The 5,114-nt window shown below is 42.3% G+C and overlaps 1 pseudogene; it reads right to left on the bottom strand.

Moving 5' to 3' along the window:
- Positions 1-1,883: 1,883 nt before the first annotated feature.
- LOC146596160 (uncharacterized) lies at positions 1,884-4,494 on the bottom strand (annotated as a pseudogene).
- Between the last annotated feature and the right edge of the window lie 620 nt (positions 4,495-5,114).

The raw sequence follows: 5,114 nt of genomic DNA, 5'->3' as shown, positions 1-5,114 counted from the left end.
TGGATGCTATTCRTCCTAGGAACTCCAAAGGGAAGCCCAGGTTGCCCTGTCACACACAGGCTACCCTCTGAAACATCCAGCCCARCACTTTTAAACTGCCTCCCTCTATCATCCTAATTTGTAGGGTCTTGAAACCACTGCTTAGCAATGAATGTTTTTCAGAGCACATGTGGCTTTGCAGAGTGAGACCCAGGGCTTCTTAAAGGATTAACAACTTTTGGCAAAAGCACTTAATGAGAAACTGAAATCATATTTGAAATCCTCTCCAAGCAAACCCTCCYTCTAGATGCTTTAAGAGCTGGGTTTGATTGACCCGCTGTGGTTTTTCACACCAGCTGATGATCTTTCTATTCCTGTAAGATCATTCTCAAAATCCTGCCCAAAAGGGCCCCAGATACCTCCTCTTGAAGGAGCTGCAGCCTTGCACCCTCCCCCTCTGACGTGCTTGCCAATGCTTTCTACTTGCACGCGGGTCGCGGGTCGTCATAATTGGCAACTGCCCTCATGATTCTTGCACTGCCCTGAAGCAAGCACAGTATGGCGCTGCTGGGGCACCAGGCAGGTGCTGGCCTTGCTCACTCTGAGCTCCCTGGTCCAGATTTTGGTACTGCTACACCACAGCTTGGAGCAAGCGACATGCAAACGCATGCTGCCCATACAGGACTGCGCCTRCACTCACAGGAAGGAGCTGCCATTCCTGCTGCAGACAGGCATGGGGCAGGCTCCCGTGTTGTCCCAGTATGCAAACAGGGCATTGCACAAGCTGACTTCTCTAATCCTTTGACTATCTCTAAGGGCAAAGGCCTACATGGGTTTAGACCATGAGCAACTTTGCCTGAGAGTGGAGGCAAGTGCATCCAGACACCTTTGTCACTATACATAGCAGAGATGTCATGAGTTTGTATGCTCACTCTGGTCACCTTGTCCTGGCTTTGGGGTCTCCTTTCTCAGAGAACTTTGGGAGAAGCTGAGCTCTGCACGGTCCGAAGGACTGAACCTAGCACATACGGTGAGAAAGTAAAGCTTGCTGATATGGGATTTCCTCACGCTGGCTTTCAAGCTCCATCTCACTCACTGTACAGCAACAGTATGTTGCTGCTCATGCCATTTGATTTTGGCAATCACCGCCCTCTCACGAGGCATGGACAATTTRGCTACATATGCAGAATTTGCTCAAATGAGACATAGGCATGATTTGTGCATTTACAGGACAGTCTTGCACAAGAGAGCAAAGCACAACCTGATCATCATGAACAGAAATAGCAAATTACGTACCTTGGAGGTGAATGAACTCTCTTGATGGGCAGGCACGTTAGAGCACCACTGTTCTGAGGAAGTAATTGCCATCTAAAATGGGAATAGGGATAYCTATGCCCACTACAGACCTAGTCTGGGGGCAGGTAATTGTCTACCCAGCTCTCCTCAAAATACTCTTCCAAAGAAATTTAGGCTATTGCAAAGTGAAGGAAAAACAACTGCAAAGCATTGAGTRGAAGGGAGATACAAAATACCACTTTTTCCTCTGTGTTGATTTTTCCCAGTTAAGTCGCACAGTGTTGGATTTTGGGGGGAAATGCAGCAAAGACCAGCTCTCATGGCCTTGCTGTTGGAAATCTAGTTTCAGTGGGAGACCATTATTTTTTTCTGCATTCTCTATAAGCAAGTACCTGTCTATCAACACCTTAGAACTGGCAGGAAAACTGYACAGAAGGTCTAACAATTCTCCTACCAGAGATAGCATGGCATATGTATGGATATCTTCTGGCCAAGAAGCTGGTTCAGTAATGAGTCCCTCTTCAATTACACTAAGAAACTCTATTTAAAGCACAGGAAGTATCACACAGCCTGGGGCAAGCCAGCTCGGAGCAATTAAAGCAGAGGCATCAGATAGAAAGATCAGTGACAGAAACAAAGATGGTACTATAATTAACTTTTTCTTTTTTATTTACACCACAAGAATAACAAGTTGTCATAATGTGGTACAAAATACTGGACTCCTAATAAAGTTGAAATTGAAGTTGGTACTGTCAGAGAAAGACACCATTGGCCAGTAAAAAAAACCAAAAACAAAACAAAAAAAAAACAAAGAACAAACAAACAAAAACCAAGAATGAAAAAAATATTCCAACTCCACCAAGTAAAAGAAAGGACCATCAGAAAATTTAGCACAAAGAATGCTACCATCACTTAAAGTAGGGTCCATACAATAAGAGTGAAACTGTGTCTAAATTACATCGTAAACCGGTAGCTGCTACCAATGGTGACATCATACTGAGCATGTATAGGTATAAAGTAGAATATAATATAGTTACAACTTTTTTGATACTACATATCTGTAATAAGCTCTTGGGTGAATAATGTTTCAACCCCTCCCCCCACTTTTATATATATATTATATATATAAGTTTGTCATCCTCATAAATTGGAAAATAGCGCCTCCACTATGGAGCACAGAAAAGTGTTAATTTATTTTCTTTCAATAGGATACTTTATCAGCAATATCAAAGACAAAGTGAAGATGAGCTGAGAACGAGCTCAACTTCATGACAATGAAGAAACACATTTTTCCTTTTGATGTAAAGTCTCGTTTTAAACCACAGTGTTGCACAGTACAGGACTGTTTAAAGTGAATCCTACCAATACATCATGTAAAAGCAATTTTAAAAAAGTTAACACAGCTGTGCTGAAGAGTTAACTCTTTCAAGTCCTCGTCATTCACCTTCTTGGAATTAATGACTACATGTGTTGACAAAGGGTCATGTCCAACCTCCCCACCTAGTGAAGAAATTAAAATACTCAACAAAAATTTTTTTAAAAAAGGAAAAATGACACAGGCAGTTTGCTTTATGTGTTCTGTGTAGTTTCCCTAAAAACACTGTTTCCACATAAATACAATAAACTCTATTATTGGTAAGTCACAAGTGCTAGATAAACGTCTTTTTCTTCTTAAAATGAGAAATGTTTAAGTAGTCCTTTTTATTTATTCATTTTTTTACAATAAAAAGCACAATTTCTTATTAAGTTCAGTCAGACACAAAAAAATTTCCCACTCTCCTTCCTTTGTGTGTATTTGTGTGAGTGCATGTGTTTGTGATCGAAAAATGTCCCAACCGTTGTCTCCGCAAATGCCACGAGAGGAAAAAAAAATTTTTTTCTTTTTTCTTTTTTCAAAGCTGCCAAGTTTGGCGTGCAAAATCTGTATACAATATAAAGACATGCCAACCTTACAGACCATGCAACCTCAAGGTGTAGGAAACTTAAAAAAATATATTCATATATATTTATATATATATTTATATATATCAATGCCCATAAAAGACGTGGGCCCAAAAAGTTTACAAAAGGAAGAATGGAATGAATACATGACTGTGACTAATAAAAAAGGAATGTTTTGTATCGAAAGTAAAAAAAAGAAAAAGAAAARRAAAAGAAAACCCAAATGATTAATTGCTTACTGCAAACACTGGGACTCGCTTCTATATCCGACGATTTCAAGATGTTCCTTCCCTTCCAAGCRGGGGGAAAAATCCCCCCTCCCCCCTCCGCACTCCCTGCCGTGCGGCTGCTCCCGGCGGAAGCTGCCGACTCCAAAGGTGGGGGAAAAATAATAATAATAATAAAAAAATACATATATATATAAACCTCGGTGATCCTCTAAATGAGGGGCCCCTTTTGCTTGCTGTCTGCACCGGCTCCCAGATCATCCAGACCTCACCCACAGAGTGGGCACGCTTCAGAAGCAAACGCGCCCGATTGGGATTTAGGAGGAGACAAGCTTGGAAGCCTTGGAAAATCATTCCATCTCCAGTGAAAGCTTTAGCAAAATGATTTACGGGAATGGGCACGGCTGTCCCAAGAGCAACAGTACGACAGAAAGCTGCCGACTACCTCGCTGCGGCCCCCTGGCTTGAACTGAAACCGAGGCGGCACAGTTGCTCTGCAGTTCCTCGGGAGCATAAAACCCAATTTCACACAAATTAGCATTAGGGGAAAAAAAAAAAAAGAAAGAAAAAATTTAAAAAAATTATAAACCTGCTAGGAAGGCCTGACAACAAAAGCAATCGCGTAAACGTGATCAGTGCCAACGTCTTGCAACTGGCTAAGTGAATATTCTAAATATTAAGTCACTGGATTCTGCAAGCCAGCTTAATTTTCAATCGCAGCAGCAAAGAGGCCGCTTTAAGAAACAGCACCCGCAGGCATGTTGCATTTTCACGCGTAAGCCTGACTTCCAGCATATGCTGAAGACAGTTCTGACGACCAATGCTGTGCGCAATTTCCAAAAGTACGTGGGTTAGCAAAATTCAAACATGGTGGTGTCTGTTTTTGCAATCGCATTCTAAACATCAAAACAAAACCAAGTCCGCGTGTGTTTGCTCACATGGATGGTATGCTTCAAATTCTTTCCACAAGGAAGTTCTCAACAGAGCGAAAAGAGCCCCGTAAGAACTGGAAAATAAAAGTTACGACAGAAATGACCCCATCAGTTGTCATAACGAGAGCATAAACTAAAAATATACCCCTTAGTTGTTCAGATGAGGGACCTGTGCTACTCTACTTCCAGGTTCAAGGAGGTTTAAGAAGGTCACACGCATCAATTCAGTCTCCTTTAAGCAACCCAGGGATTAGCTACTGCTCCTCTGGGCCACTTGCAAAAGGCAATGGGGAGCATAACTTCACTCGCCCTCGGAAAAATAATTTAGAAAAAGGCTCTTCAAAAGTTGCAAATACGCCAGTCACGGTCGTTTGGAAAGAAGAGGAGAGAGAGAGAGACAGAGCATGTGTGTGCGCGTGCGTGTTCCACGGGCGGCTGACAAGCCTGCTGGAGGGACGCTGCTAAAGTTGCAGGCGATCCTCACTGCAACCCCCGGGGAGGATAAAAGATGGTCACTCATGGCTATACCACTACGTGCAAGGTAAGGAGACGCCGTATTTTCTTTACAGAGCTACAAGAACAGAACTGAGGAAATATACAGTCATAGGTATCATTATACAAAAGAGCCTGTTGCATTCCCTCCTCCCCGATAAACATACGCGTTCCAGAAATCAACTCCGACGGCCTGCAACAATTCCTTACACCTGCAAAAAGCTGCTCACTGTTCAAAAGGCTTTTT

The sequence above is a fragment of the Rhea americana genome, unplaced genomic scaffold (genome assembly GCF_003343005.1).
Source record: "Rhea americana isolate MKP2758 unplaced genomic scaffold, rheAme1 scaffold_209, whole genome shotgun sequence".
NCBI classification, from domain to species: domain Eukaryota; kingdom Metazoa; phylum Chordata; class Aves; order Rheiformes; family Rheidae; genus Rhea; species Rhea americana.
The sequence above is the reverse complement of the archived record's forward strand: the minus strand, read 5'-3'. Positions and strand labels throughout refer to the sequence as shown.